Source organism: Hemitrygon akajei, chromosome 15, assembly GCF_048418815.1.
Source record: "Hemitrygon akajei chromosome 15, sHemAka1.3, whole genome shotgun sequence".
Taxonomy (NCBI): Eukaryota; Metazoa; Chordata; class Chondrichthyes; order Myliobatiformes; family Dasyatidae; genus Hemitrygon; species Hemitrygon akajei.
In genome coordinates, this window is record NC_133138.1 from 46,559,585 (window position 1) to 46,576,275 (window position 16,691).

A 16,691-nucleotide genomic window follows, 5' to 3' on the forward strand; every position below is an offset into this window, starting at 1 on the left:
GTTTTTTTTTTGAACACCTGTGCTGTGCTATAGGGATCATTGCTGGGTCCACTGTTGGTTATACAGGTTGATGATTTGGATGAGAATGTAATATAGCATGATTAGCAAGCTTGTGAACGACACCAAAACTGATGATGTGCTGGACAATGAAGATTATCCAAGATCTAGATCAATTGGGAAACTCAGTAAAGGAATGGCAGATGGAATTTAACTTAGACAAGCGTATTTTGAGAAGTTAAACTCGAGCAAGACAACACAATAAATAGCAGGGTCCTGGAGTGTTGTAGAACAAAGACCCAGGGTCATAAGTATATAATTCCCTGAATATGGCAACACAACATGGCAAAGGTAGCATATGGCAGGTTAACCTTCATCAGAAAGGGCACCACTGGTGAAACTTCACCTGGAATATTGTATGCAGCTCTGGTCACCATACTGTCGAAAGGATATAATGTAGAAAGATATACAAGGACATTGTCAAGACTGGAGAGCTGGAGTTATGATTGAGACTGTATAGGTTCGGACCATTTTCCCTAGAGTGAGGAAAGCCAAGCTACAATCAAACTTATAAGGAACACAAGGTAAGGGAATCTAACTGGTGGATATAAATGAAAGGGAAAAGACTCAAAGGTGAACCCGAGAGGCAAATTTTTCCTGGAACAAGCTGCCAGAGGAAGCAGTAGAGGTTATAACATTTGCAACATTTGAGAGATTTGGACTGTTTTCTGGATAGGATAGAGGGGACAGTTCAGGAAGACATTTTGTTTATTATGGATGAATTGAGCGATAAGGGCCCATGTCACTAAGATTATAGTAGGATAGTCTGAAATTTCATCCAATAACCAAGTCTCCAGAGTTCCTTTGGATAACCAAGTGCAAAGATTCAACATCCTTTAAGTAATTTTTTCTCATGCATTTCTGAATGACCTATTTTAAGATTGTGAAGAATGGTTCCCTATATTCTTACCAGGAGAAACTAAGAAATTTATGATCTCAATAAGACCACTTTAGGTTTCTTTCAAACTCTGCTTAAGCAATCTCCCATTCCAGTAATCAATCCACTGACCATTTGCTGTATTCCTTCTGTTGCAAATGCGTAATTTCTTCTTAGCTAGTGAAATTGGTCTTGCATGTAATATTTCAGACCCTGTGCTCTCAAGCTTGCAGTCAAGCAGGATGTCTCACATTTGCTTATGGCAATGGAGATTTCATTTTTAAAGTAGTATTTTCTCCACATCCAAAGAAAACATTTTTAATTTCTGCAAAATGTGATTTAAGAACTCTTCAGAAAGTAGTATAAATATCAGCTTATCCCTAAGGACAGTGCTGCTTGCTTTAAAGTAGATTTCATTGTAAAAATCCGTCTGATGATTTGGAAGTTTTAGTCAAGTTTTATTCACAGGTGTAGACTTGCTAGTCTTACACTCATTCTTCTGTAGCATCATAAAATCATCACGATTAATGACTATATAGCTCATAAACGACACTGATTAAAGACCCATCCCAATTAAACCCACCTTCTGGCTTCTACTTGGGCAGCAAACTATGTATAATAGATTGTATGTTAAAATGCCAACAAGTTAATTAATCACAGCCTGCAAGTGTAACCAGGAAAAGGTGTCAGAATGTCACCCTCCTTGAGCTTGTTTATGGAGTAGATGGGATACTACTTCCAACTAGTGAAACACTAAGTCCAAGCTGTGACTTGTACTAAATTCATTGAGGCAGCTGTCAAAACCAGCTCCTTATTTCCCACTTCCATTTCCACACCAAAACGTAAAAGTGCTTCAAATGGAGATACAACTTGTATGATCTTGGGAGGAAAATCATGTTTCCTGCAGTACTATATACAGATAAGCAACAAATCTACTTGGGTATAAAATAATAGTCAATGAAGCTGAAGGAAGTAAATATATTTGTTTACTTATCTGAATAATCTTGTATCTGTTTCTATAATATGGAGGTAATCAAATGAGTTAGAGAGCCACATTGAAAGGCCTAAATAGATTGGAAGGTTCCAATAGTGGAAGTCTAGGACCAGAGGAAACCACCTCAGAATAGGACATTCCTTTAGAATAGAGATGAGAAATTTCTTTTGCAGAGGGTGGTGGATCTGTAGATTTCATGGCCACGGACATCCATGGAGGCCAAGTCACTGGGCATACTTAAGGTGAAGGTTCCAAGTTACTGAATAAGTAACCTTATTCATTATGGGGAGGAGGCATGAAAATGAGGCTGAGAGGTCAGCACGATTGAATGGTGGAATGAGCCAATTTGCCTAATTCGGCTCCTGTCTTATGGTCTCCTGTTACATCTCACTAATGTGGTCTTGGATTTGGTATTGTAAAATAGGGTTAAAAAACAGACTGGATTCATTCAATTAGTGCAGGGTGCAAAATTGTGAATTAACATGCCACAGAACTCTGGATGGCACTGAAACAGTACAACATTTTTTTGGTCAGGCCTTGGAAAAAAGCAGATAATCAAGTCTGCAGGTACCCAGCTTCAGAAAAACGTGAACAGAAGAAAAATGGCAAGGAATAGTATCCAAACTTTGATGCCTAACCCATTGTTTCATGCTGTTAATTTAAAATGCTTGAGAAAGTTGAAGCAGAGGAAGAAATAAAATAAATATTGAGAAACCAATCAGTTAAACAGAAAAACAGCTTGGTTTTAATATTAGAAGAAAAAATTATTTTAAGGGAATTGGGCAAATCTACCGCACTCAGCCAGGTAAAACAATACCATGATGTGCCTATTTGTGACTGCAGATGATGGATGTAACAGGAGGCGTGAATAAACAGCCATATATAACCAAAGGGGACAATGTAATTAACTGGTGTGAAGCTCAGAAAATTAACATTTTCCCTGCAAAAATAATTTGGATGCAAGAATTAAGAAACAGCATCCAAGAGTTACGAAAGGTGGTAGTTTTCCCTCAGGGTATAATTGAGATACAAGGTGACCACAAAGGCTTACCAATGAGTGATAGCAGGGATTGAAACCATATTACAAAATAAGTTAACTTTATGGCAACAAGATTGATCTAGGTTATGTGATACACAAAGCACAAAATTCTGTACAAGGGTTCTACTAAAAATCAAAATCAAGTAAAGATGGAGCGTAAATAATATAGATTTTAGGAAACTTACAGCACGACAGGAAGTGGAAAGAATGGTATAACAACAAAAATCTTTAGGATCAAGCAAACTCAATAACCACTTCAAAATTCCAATACAGGCCAATGTTAATAAAGATGGCACCAGGATAGTGTTATGGAAGAAGTGCAGCCCTTTGGATTGATCAAACCAATGCCCTCTTGAACTGCTCAAATAGGCAGGTGTAGATATATGGCACTCTATTTGAAGTATTTTTCTATCAATACCTAAAAAAAAAATCAGACAAAATATTTTGTTGTTGTTTTGTGAGATCTGTTTCACAGCTGGCTGTTATGCTTCTGATAAACCAAAACCTCAAAACTACTTTACTGCCTTTAAATCAAATTAGGTTGTAAAGATTAGGAAAGCTCTAATATTAAATAGGGAAGAAACAGCATTTAGCTTTAACAAAAATGATGCAAGGCAGAAGCCACAGAAGGACTTTCAGACTATCCTACTATGTTTCTTAGTGAAGGAGACATGAATCAGGTCAGTGAGATGTTCGAAAGAAAAACCTTTTTGAAGTAAGAATACAAATTCACCATGCATAATGTAAACCACTGATCAGCTGTGATGGTGAGGATTTCCTGCAAGAGTTAGAAAATAGAGGAACAATGAACCTAAATAAAATGAGCAGCTGCAATTTGATTGCAAAAACTGGATTGATACAAGGGAAAGAAAGTACAGGGTAAAAGTTAAGTGTTAGCACTCTACAAAATGGTATTGTTCAACTTTCAGCCCTACTTCCATCTTACTTACCACTGCCTTTCTCATTTTGAAGTCTGATGCAAGGATACTTTGATGAGTTTACTTTCACATCGGCTGGGAAAGAAAAATCAAATACAAAATGAGAGTACGTTTTTAAAGATCACTATCTTTCCGCCTCAGCCGACAAGATTTAGTTTTCCTTGCAGATACTCCAAATAGAAACTGGAGTTTGGTTTATTAATTTTATGTCACCTTCTGACATGGTTATTATCCGAAATGAGTGACTCTCCTCAGCATCTAATTTCACAACAACTAAAAGACAAGACTGATGTTGATTGTGCCCTTGCATCTTTTGCTCTTAATCGGAAAAGATGAGTAAGATTAAGCTTTGACTGCAGTGCTCAAGTGATGGCATTTGAGATGAAGAGACATGGAAAACCATCTCAGCTAATCTTTCTGATAAGCAGTTTGAAAAAAAAACATGCAGAAAATAAGTTAGGATCTGCTCCGTGGCATGATTTTAGACAGGCCATCACGATGCCTATAAAGATTCAGACTTCCATGTGTTTGACAGTTTACACACACATTTGCAGAATAATTTGTGCAAAATGAGTATATCCTATAACTGAAGCTGGGAAAATGTTAAATCAAACTTAAATCCTAAATCCTCAAACTCCACCAACCCCTCCCCCTCACCAGAGAAAAACCACCTTCTCTGGTTTTCAAATTACTTTACATGTCAGCATCACTATTCAAATAGTCTTGGTGACCTTTAGAACCTCAACGAAGATTTGAATGTAACCAATTACATGCACTTCCTGTTTTTTTCCCTCCACTGTCAATCAAACCACTTGTTTATAAGCTCCAATCAAATGTCTTAGATTTTGCACTTGGAAATTTATTTAGTCTTATCAATAAAGAACAGATGTAAAAGTAAAATATGGTCTAAAGATCTGAAACTATCTGGAAAAACCCTCTGCATTGCTTTCTAACACACCAGCTGATTAAAAAACTCAACGAAAAAAACTGAATGTTTTTTTTATTGTGAAAAAAGTATACAATTATCCTTGATTAGTTGAATACATTATGCAGCTTTACAGCTACTTCTGTGTACATATCAAATACGTCCCCTTTACACATTTTACACACAATTCACTTTTAGGTTCAGAACCATTTGTATGAACAAATACTTCCCCCTTACACAATGAATTCATGCTATGTTAAAAGGCATATCCACCATAATCTCTGCTTCTGCTTCTATTACTAACACCATAATCTCCCCTGTAGGGTCCAGCAGTATACTTCTCCAAACCGCCCCCACCTCTCATGGGGCCATACTGGGAGGGCTCAGGGGAATAGCGCCCAAAGTTATCATAAGCATCGTCGAAATGTTCGTGGTTGTAACCTCTATCGCCACCATAGCCAGGAAAGCTATAATCCCGAACGCGATCTCCGTAACTTCCTCCCGAAAAGGAACGATCACGTCGGGAATATCCCACATCACCATAACCACCATAAAGATCTCCTCGACTTCCTCGATCATTGTAGTAGCTGCCTCCGCCGCCTTGCGGCCCGTACCCGGCAGAATTTCCAAAACTGCCATCATTCCGACCGTTTCTTTGGGGAAAGCTGCCAGCTCGACCGCGAGATCTACTTCCGCTCTGCATCTCTTCCTTCGACAACCCTTTCTTGACTTCACACCGGTAGCCATTAATCATGTGGTACTTCTGGATAACAGCTTTATCAACAGAATCGTGGTCATCGAAGTACACAAAGGCAAAGCCTCTTTTCTTGCCGGTGTCGCGGTCACAGATCACATCCACTTTTTCAATTAAACCATAATCCGAGAAATAACTCTGCAAATCGTCTTCGTTGAGGTTTTCTTTGATGCCGCCCACGAAGATCTTCTTTACTTTCATGTTGAAGCCCGGCTTGTTCGAGTCTTCCCTCGGCACAGCTCGTTTCAGATCCACCGTGCGGCCATCTAACACATGAGGCCTAGCGGCCATTGCAGCATCCGCCTCGCTCGGCGAAGAATACGTAACAAACCCGAAGCCTCGGGGGCGCCTGGTGATCGTATCTTGAACCACGACACAGTCAGTTAGCTTGCCCCATTTCTCGAAATGGTTTCTGAGGTTCCCTTCCACCGTTTCAAAGCTGAGCCCGCCAACAAATAGCTTACAGAGCTGTTCCCTCGCCATGTTGTACAGCAGCTTTCACCACACACTGCAGGAGACTGACTGACTGCCTAATGAGCTCTATATAAGCGTCGGCGGCGGGGGCGGGGCCTCACCCTCGCTGGGAGCCTCCGATTGGTGCAGCCCGGGCTGCTAGGTAACCCCAGCCCCATTCTGCGCTGCAGCGCACAAGCCCGTCCGTTCCATTGTCCTCACCAGAAATAGAACAGCACAGAAGATTCAAAGTGACTGCCTCAGTGTAACATTTACAAGGGCTTCAATATGAAAGCGAGTTTAAATATTTGTACACAAGCATAGTTATCGGTGCAGATTTAAATAACTCTGCATTTTTAACAATTAGCACTACTACTTAAAATCTACTTTTCCTACATTTTAGTTCAAGGGATATTCGTGCAAGACCTTGATGACTGACTGATTAGCTTTAGTTGTTCTACAACTTTGAATGGTAGCCGATGTTCTATAGCCCTTGAGAAAAACTAAGTTCAAAAATGTACATGTGCCAGAACTAATGTGACTCAGGATAAACTTTCTTTATCTTTTAAAACTACATAAAAGATTTAGAATTACAATTTCTTATTAGTGATATAAACATTGCAAGTCATGCAACACTTGTATATATTCTAAATATGTTGATTTTAGAAGTGTTGCTTTCCATAGACGTACAATATTATTTTCTAAACTTATAATTTAATACTTTCACAAAACCTCTTCTGTCCCAAGTCACCCTAGTTTTCAGCACTTTGCAGAGCTCAAATGCTGGCCTAGAGCCAGGGTTGGAAGGGCTTTTAAATTATCTGGACCAAGTAAAAGAATCTGATATTATTGATTCTAAAAATTCATGATATTGCCATAAACCAGTGGAATTTAAATTAAGCAATAAATACAAAAAGAGAATACAATGAAGTTGATGTTTATTGCTTACATGATTTACATTTGGGCAGTTTCATTTCTGCTGCCATATACTCAAAATACTGCAACCACTAACTTGTACATAATTCTTTACAATATGCATGGACAGGACTAGTCATTAAAAGAACCCTTCTCAACAATGATCTAAAGTTTCTAAACATCCTAATTGGTTCCTATTCTACATAGCTAGAATTTGTAAATAAGCTGATCAAATCAGATACATCAAAGATTTCCAGAAACTGATCTGGCAAGCATTCAAATCACTGTACATGTATTTAGCAAATTCAATTTACTACTAACAAAGAGAAGTAAAATTAGCACAGTATCCAAGGGCATGGGAGAACTGTGAAATCATGATCAACAGTAGTAAGACATATCAAAACAACTTGAATTGAACATTCCTCCATTCAGGTGTATGAATGTATTCAATGACAGTTTAGTTCCAATATGAATAGAACTCTTCAATTTTCTTGAGAGAAAAATTACATAAAAAGCAAGGCACAGTTAAAGGCCAGTTGAATTAACCAGGCCTATGTATAATCCACAAGCATCACTTCACCCCAATTATCAATTCTGCTTGTTTTTCTCCATTCCTTCCATCTCATGTTTGGATCCAGGTTTTGCAACTAAATTAATGCTTCAGAATTCAAATAATGTTGTGTGTCCTATTGTTCAATATTGTGAGTGATTTCTCCAAACCTCTTCCCCACCAATCCCTTTGTTATACTAACCCAATGTCCATTGATTCCCTTAATAACGAAACACCCACAAATCAGTTTGGAAATACTCAAGTGGAATTACACAGGCCTCAAGCACAGAATCCCAAAAATCTACTACCTTCAAAGTTTATCAGTCAGAGTGCTCTCTACTGTGCATCTGTAGAAATTCAGCACCAGCCCCCCCCCCCCCACTCCTAATTAACAAGCTGCAAAACCTGGTCTTTGTACTCATCCTACAAGTGAATCCTTGACTTCCTCATTAGAAGACTCCAGTCTGTGCAGACAGTAACACCATCTCCTTCTCACTGACAACCAACGCAGGCACACATCCAGGATGTTTACTTAACCCACTGCTCTACTATCTTCACTCATAACTGTGTGGCTAGGCACAGCCCCACACCAGCTAGAAATTCACTGATAACACAACTGTTGTGGGCAGAATCTCAAATGGCAATGAGAAGGCACACAGGAAAGAGTAAGATCAACTGGTTGATTGGCATCGCAACAGCCTCACAATTAACATCAGCAAGACCAAGGAACTGAATGTGGACTTCAGGGAGAAGTCAGGAGAACACACCCCAGTCCTCATTGACGTCAATGAAAAGGGCGAGCAGCTTCAGGTACCTGCACCACTCAGAGGATCTATATTCACCTAATACATTAGATCCAATCACAAAGGCGGCAAGCTAGCAGCCATACTTCATTAGGAGTTTGAGGAGATTTGGTATGTCAAAGACTCTTGCTAATTTCTACATGTACAGTAGAGATCATTCTGACTGGCTGCATTGTCGTCTTGTCTCCAATGCACAGTATCACAAGCTGCAGAGGGTCGTGGACTCAGCCAGTTCCACCACATGCACAACCCTCACCGCCATCAAGTCATCTTCAAAAGGTGATGCTTCAAGAAGGCAGCATCCATCATTAAGGACCTTCACCATCCAGGACATGCCCTCTTCGTGTTACTGCCATCGGGGAGCAGGTTCAGAAGCCTAAAGAATTGGAATTTGTTTATTATTGTCACATGTATCAAGATAAATGAGAAATTTGTCTTGCACACTGTTCATGCAGATCAAATCAATATACAGTTCATTGAGATAGTACAAGGTATAATGCAGAATAAAGTGTAACAGCTACAGCAAATGTACAGTGTACGCAAACAAAATGAATATAATCATAATGAAAAAGATTGCGAAGACAAGAATTCACCTTTTTGGACTAGAGAGCCATTTAAGTCTTATAACCACTCCTACTCTGCTGTCTTTGAGCCTGGTGGTACAAGTTTTCAGATGGGAGAAGAGAGAATGTTCAGGGCAGGTGGGGTTTTATCATTTTTCTCGCTGGTTTACTGAAGCAGTGAGAAGTATAGGCAGAGTTCATGCATGGCAGGCTTATTTATGTAATGTGCTGAGTTAGTCCACAACTCTGCAGTTTGTTGTGCTCTTATGCAGAGCAGTTGCCATACCATGCCATTATGCACCCAGATAGGATGCTTTCAATGGTGTATCAATAAAAATTAGCAAGGGTCAATAGGGACATGCAAAAATTCTTTAACTTCCTGGGAGGTAAAGGATCTGATGAGCTTTCTTGGCCACGGTATCAACATGGTTGGACCAGGACAGGGTACTGATGTTCCCTCCTAGGAACTTGCAAGTTCTGAACTTTAACTCCGTGGAGGTACTACTCCAGTTCTGATGTCAATGTCCAGCTCTTAAATGTTTTAAAAAACAGCTTCCTTCTTCCCTCCATCAGATTTCTGAACAGTACATGATTGTACATTATTCATCCCTTGCATTATTTTTGTAATGTAATGTTAATATTTGTACAGTACTGCTGTGGTAACAACTTCATGGCATGCCAGTGATAATAAACATAATTGATTCTGAAGGACATCTTACCTTAGTTCTGAATAACTGAACCTTATTGAGGCAATAACCTCTATTCTAAATACCTTTGCCAGACATTCACCCTACATCTACATTGATAAGATTTAAGAATCTTGCACGCTTTGATGAGATTACCTCACTCCAAACTCGGCAGACTCAGGTTGCTTAATCTTTCATTAGGGGAATTCCACCCCCAGTCCATCCAGAAAACAATTTGGTTGATTTGTTACACTCCCTATATTGCAAACTCAAGTCAGGAGACCAAATCTTCCCAATGTGGTCTCATCAGGGCTTTACGAGATTACTCTTGCTATAAAGACTAGCACTCCATTTGCCTTCTAAATGAATGATGAACATGAACATCCATTATATATTTTTCCCTTGGGTTTCATCAAGTAGGAAGCATCTATTAAATCTGCCTTTTTGAACTACTCCAGTTTAAATATGCTCACCCTCGCCTTCCTGAATAAAGTAAATCCATCCCAATAATCTACAAAATGAGCAGATGCAATTTTTCAGCATTATTCTATCATCTTAAGTAGGTATATTCTGCCACTTGCCTACACTCCCTGGTATTTGCTTTTGAGTTACTTTGTTTCCTTTAATAAAAGGCTTCACAAACCATATTATGCAGGATTCCATTCACTAACCATAGAACCAATTAACATAGAACCCTTTGGTCCAATTCATCCATGCTCACTCAACTCGTCCCATATGCTTAGCCCATATCAGGCAAAACTTTCCTATGTACCTTTCCAAATGCCGGAAGTGTCCTCACTCCTACCACTTCCTCAAGAAGCTCATTCCGTCTTGTGTGGAATCACTTGTTCCTCACATCCCTTTCAATTCCCTCCACTTCACCCCATAGGTCCTCCAGTCCCAGATACACCCTCACCCCCAGAAAGAGTGTGCACCCATGCTCCTCATGATTTTAAACTTCCACAAGGTCACCCCTCAACCTCCTTTGCTTGAGAAAGTCTGAGTTTGTGCAGCCTCCCCTTATAATTAAAACCCTTAAGTTCTGGTAACATCTCTGCGCATCTTTTTAGTACCTTCTCCATTTGAATAATATCCTCCTATAGTAGGGGGTCCAGAACGGTACAACAATACGTCAAATATGGCTTTGCATAGAGGTAGCATGATATCCCAACTGCTGATGCCCTTACTGAAGGCAAGTATGCCATAAACCTTCACCACCCTGTAAACTGTCACCACTTTCTAGGAACTATGAACCTGTACCTCATCTGTTATACTCCCAAAATATTTTATCTTCCTGAATATTGGTACAATTATCTGCATTAATGATTTGACACAATTTTCAATTATCAATTCTCCACTTTAAACATTGAGGCATTTATTAGCATGACATAAATGGGGCACCAAGTTACACTCATAATGGGAAATGCCCTTTAATTCCCACCTTTTGTAGCCATTTCTCAGTCTACTCAGCTGGCCATCTTTATTCCATGCTCCACTTTTGTCCCCAATATCTAATGTACCGTCCTCCCCCACCCTCTGACCTTTGCGAATGTTAGGCAGTGTAGCATACTTAGTGTTACAGTTTAAAAGCTTTTTTAAAAAACTATTTAATTTCAACTTCACAAGATATCATTTTCCAATCTATTATTTTAATATCTATGCAAGCCAATACTTGTTCCCATTCATGCTTTAATTTATCCATTCAAATATTTGACTATTCCCATTCAAAAACATTACTCCTGTTGAAATTGAACAAAATGGATAATTAAGTGACTTTCATAATCATGTAAGGTGGCACTTACTATGTCACTTCTGAGGAAAGAGAAAGTGTTAGATTTCAGGTAAGATTTTCCTTCAGAAATGGAAAAGAGGAAAAGAATTAGTTTTCAACAGCAGAGAAAGTGATGCGGGAATGTTGAGTAAAACAAAGTGCATCTCTGATAAAGGAAGACCAAGTATACTGATGAGTAGCAGTTATAAACATTATGTATCCTTGTGTAAACTAGGGGCTTGTATCAGGGTGCAACTTACAGAAGGATGTCCTGCAAAAGGCAACTGCTATGTGCAGCAAGTAAAATGGACCAGCTTACCAACCTCTACAGTAGTGTGCTTCACAGAATTCAATCTTAACCAATTTTAACCTCTCCAAATAATAGCTGAGCACGTCGGACAGGAAGGCCACAGGACATCTGAAATTTGTTGAAGTCATGCCCTTTAGAACAAGCCACTTCCAGCCAAACAACGGACCCACAATATATACTAAAAGTGAAAGTGCACCGCTATAGTTTGCCCACAAAAGGCCAAATTAAAAATAAATTGGCTGAATATACAACTGAAGTCCAGAACTAAAGTCTAAAACACCTTTGAATACAACTTGGTCTCTTTTGGATCATAGTATATCCAGTCAGCGATGTCAACCCTTGCCAAATGCCTTGCTAACATCAACATAAAATGCACTGCTCTATTAAAATCCTTGTTACCAAACTATTGAATTAAGAAAGCCATTTAAATTACTATTCTTTGTAGATCTATACCTTTCTGAAAATACACTTTTTAAAATATATCACTCATTACCCAAGGCAAGGTAAAGTGCAGAATTATATTTTTCTTCAGAAGAGCAGATATACACCATTTTTTACATCTTCCAACACCTATACAAGGGGAAATGAAAATGGTTAAGAGTTTACCCATCTTCTGTTTCTCCTACCAGCCACCTACAAAATGGGTAATTTACAATAACCCATTTCTCAATCAGCACATCTTTGGGATGTGGAAAAAAACCTCAGTGGTCACCGTGAGATTGCACAAATTCCACATTTAACACTAGAAGTCAAAAATCCAACCAGTGAGATGGCTGCACTATTTGCAGCATCACTACACTATATATTCTCATGTGCTTCTCTACAATTTGGGATAAATTTTGTTCAATTTTAGCAACTGTTGCAGAAAAGAAATATTCTTGCTATCAGGTCTTTTGCACCCTGTGTTTCACAATTACTGCGTCTGTCAAGACAAACAGAATACGATTAATTACATCTGCCACCACATACAGACCAAGGATGCCTTATAGCAGGGATGGCCAACCTATGGCACATTGGATGATTAGAAATGGCGCATTGCACCCCAGTGATAATAATAAAAAAGCCCACTCGTGCAAAAAGTATTAACAAAAAACGGATTTGTAGAAAAAAAATCTATAACAGGAATGTCAGTGCGTTGCAGATTTTTGCCAATTTACAATTGACACTCGTGCACTACGGAGTTGTGCTTTGTTTGTCCTTTGTGAACATTTGCAGCTTTGTACTTTTTCGAAAATTAAGCCTTGTTTTTACATTCAGTTACCCATCACAGTGCAAAAGAAAAGCAGAAAGTGATAGTAAGTGTGAAGTCAATGAACAGTGGGAAAATGAGTTCTTATTTATAGCGGGTCCGTCAGGAAAACTGTTGTGCATTGTTTGTGAAAACACCTTCTCACATAATAGAAGATATGATCTTAATAGACACTATAAAACACAACATCAGACTGAAATAGAAGGAAAACTGAAGCTACTGCTTGGGTTACAGAAAGAATGTGATTTAAAAAAATCAAAAGAAGATAAAATATTTGTTAAAAGTCACATTAAGGTAAGCAATGTTTATCTATGTTTCTATATTAATTCAATATATCATGTAAAAATGCTAAATATGTCTATATTAACATATTTTTACAAGAATTGAATGGGGGTACAAGAGTTGTATGGTGCATTTGAACTCGAGCGTGAAAAAAATTGATGCTTGGATATGGATTAAAGGCACTACTCAATTAGATTATGTGTAATACACCTGCAAGTTTTGTTTCAGAATCTCTTTCCATGCACCATCACAGAACCAAAGCTGGAGATGGTCAGTTCGCACAGACTCTTCTCAACTCTCCAGAAAACAATCCAATTTATCCTATTCCTCTATTTCCTTACAACCACTAAGGATTTTCCCCATTGTCCCTCCATCTTTTACCCAACGATCATCTCCTCTGGTACAAATTCCAGACAGCTATATCCCTCAGCTATTTGCAATAGTAACAAAATTACACAAGTTCCTCCAATCTATCCTCAAATCCAAGGCCATTCATTCCTTTACCCTGTAGATGCAGTGTATATGGATTTCAGCAAGGCATTTGATAAGGTACCCCATGTAAGGCTTATTGAGAAAGTAAGGAGGCATGGGATACAAGGGGACATTGCTTTGTGGATCCAGAACTGACTTGCCCACTGAAGGCAAAGAGTGGTTGTAGGTGGGTCATATTCAGCATGGAGGTCAATCACCAGTGGAATGCCTCAGGGATCTGTTCTGGGACCCTAACTCATCATGATTTTTATAAATGACCTGGATGAGGAAGTGGAGGGATGGGTTAGTAAATTTCCTGACGACACAAAGGTTGGGGGTGTTGTGGATAGTGTGGAAGGCTGTCAGAGGTTACAGCGGGTCATTGATAGGATGCAAAACTGGGCTGAGAGGTGGTAGATAGAGATCAACCCAGATAAGTGTGAGGTGGTTCATTTTGGTAGGTCAAATATGATGGCAGAATATTAATGACAAGACTCTTGGCAGTGTGGAGGATCAAAGGGGTCTTGAGGTCTGAGGATACTCAAAGATGTTACGCAGGTTGACTCTGTGGTTAAGAAGGCATACTGTGCATTGGCCTTCATAAACTGTGGGATTGAGTTCAAGAGCAGAGAGGTAATGTTGCAGCTATAGGACCCTGGTCAGACACCACTTGGAGTACTATGCTCAGTTCTGGTCACCTCACTACAGGAAGGATGTGGAAGCCACAGAAAGGGTGCAGAGGAGATTTACAAGGATGTTGCCTGGATTGGGGAGCATGCTTATAAAAATAGGTTGTGTGAACTCGGCCTTTTCTCCTTGGAGCAACGGAGGATGAGAGGTGACCTGATAGAGATGTACAAGATAATGAGAGGCATTGATCAAGTGGATAGTCAGAGGCTTTTTCCCCAGGGCTGAAATGGCTAGCATAAGGGGGCATATTTTTAGGGTGCTTAAGTACAGAGATGTCAGGGGTAAGTTTTTTTTAAATGCAGAGAGTGGTGAGTGTGTGGAATGGGCTGCTGGCGGCAGAGGCGGAAACTGAGTCCTGGATAGGTACATGGAGCTTAGGAAAATAGAGGGCTATGGGAACGCCTAGGTAGTTCTAAGGTAGGGACATGTTTGGCACAGCTTTGTGGGCCAAAGGTTGCTGTAGGTTTTCTATGTTTCTATCTGGACCCATCAAATTCTTTCTGAACAATGACAACCACAATTAGACAATATTCTGGCTGTGAACAAACTACTGTCCACTTTGTAGAGAAAGGTTTTTTCTATGCTTTCCTTCTGCTTCAAACTCTTGGCAGAACCCAAGCTTTCCTTTAGATAGATAGATAGATAGATACTTTATTCATCCCTATGGGGAAATTCAACTTTTTTCCAATGTCCCATACACTTGTTGTAGCAAAACTAATTACATACAATACTTAACTCAGTAAAAAATAAGATATGCATCTAAATCACTATCTCAAAAAGCATTAATAATAGCTTTTAAAAAGTTCTTAAGTCCTGGCGGTAGAATTGTAAAGCCTAATGGCATTGGGGAGTATTGACCTCTTCATCCTGTCTGAGGAGCATTGCATCGATAGTAACCTGTCGCTGAAACTGCTTCTGCTTTACCTCGCACAGTATGATCCTCGACAGCCACACTGTTCCAAATTTGGGGAACCCAACCTTGTGTACATATTTTGAACCCTATTCAAGCAATATCTATCTTATCACATGAAAAACCCACCACCATCACTTCTCAAAAGCCTCATACAACTGACAATTCATTTACAGGACGCATACCAAATTGTAATCTGAGCTTCGTAAAGTTAGCACTTTTCAATGGAGAACATTCTCCTTCGCAATTGGAATGACAGAAGATAATTACTCACCAAGAGCAATTAGGCAAATTTTCTAGCAAATAAAAGATTTAAAAAAAAACTTTCTCTTGTAGCTTTGAGTTCTGGTTACAATTCAATATTTAATGTCTTCATTCTGGAAATTCCCTCATCAGCCTTTCTAGACAGATGCTGCTTGACCTACTGCACACATACAACTATTATTACTGGATATTCAAAACTAGAGTTGTGAAAATTACAACTTGACACAGGGAAACTTCACATTTAGATTACCATGAAGAGCTTGTTAAATCTCAATTTACCTTAAAATGGATACAAAAAGAACTAATTTAAAATATTACAAAACTTGAGTCAATACAAAAATGACATTTAAAAACAGCCTAGCACATCTTCAGACATTTGCTCAATGGTTCAAAATATTGTCACTAAAATAGATAAGTAAAACTAACTTCATAATACTAATCTCTTGAAGAAATTAACACCAAGTGGATTTACTGTTCTTATTAATTTCACATTAATTTTTCCATGGAAGTAGGCATTAATACTAGATGTCTACATTAAATTTAATTCTGGATGTAAGTTTTATACATTGAGAAGAGCAATAAGTGCATAAATTCACTGACGTTGTGGCCATTAGAGAGACGGTTGAAAGAGGGGCAGGAATGGGTGATTAATATACCAGGTTTTCAGTTTTAGAAAAGATAGAGGTGGTGGTTAAAATAAAGGGTGGTGGTGGGAGTTGCACTACTAATCAGGGACAATATCACAGTTGCACTCAGGGGAGACATAATGGAGGAGACAGACACTGAGCCCATTGAGGTAGAACTCAAGATAAGAAGGATGCAATCACACTGATGGGATTGTACTACAGAACCCTCCCCTCTCCCCATAGCCACTGGGTCACTGAGGAACAGATACGTAAACAAATTAAGAAAATGTGTCAAAATACGTTGTTGTTATGAAGGATTTCAAATTCCCTAGTATAAACTGGAACCTTCTTAGTATAAGGGGTTTAGATGGGGGCGAATTTAAGTGTATCCAGGAGGATTTCTTATATCACTATGTAGTCAGTCCAAAGAAAGGAGGGTCTGTACTGGACCTGGTCACGCGGCCAGGTGACTGACCTTTCAGTGGATGCACAGTTAGGGAAGTGTCCACAACTCAACTTTCAGTATAGCTATAGATAAGCATAGGTATGATCCTTGCAGGAGTG

At 39.0% G+C, this 16,691-nt stretch overlaps 1 pseudogene; it reads right to left on the bottom strand.

The window, feature by feature from the left end:
• Positions 1 to 4,888: 4,888 nt before the first annotated feature.
• Positions 4,889 to 6,119, bottom strand: LOC140739312 (heterogeneous nuclear ribonucleoproteins A2/B1 pseudogene; annotated as a pseudogene).
• Between the last annotated feature and the right edge of the window lie 10,572 nt (positions 6,120 to 16,691).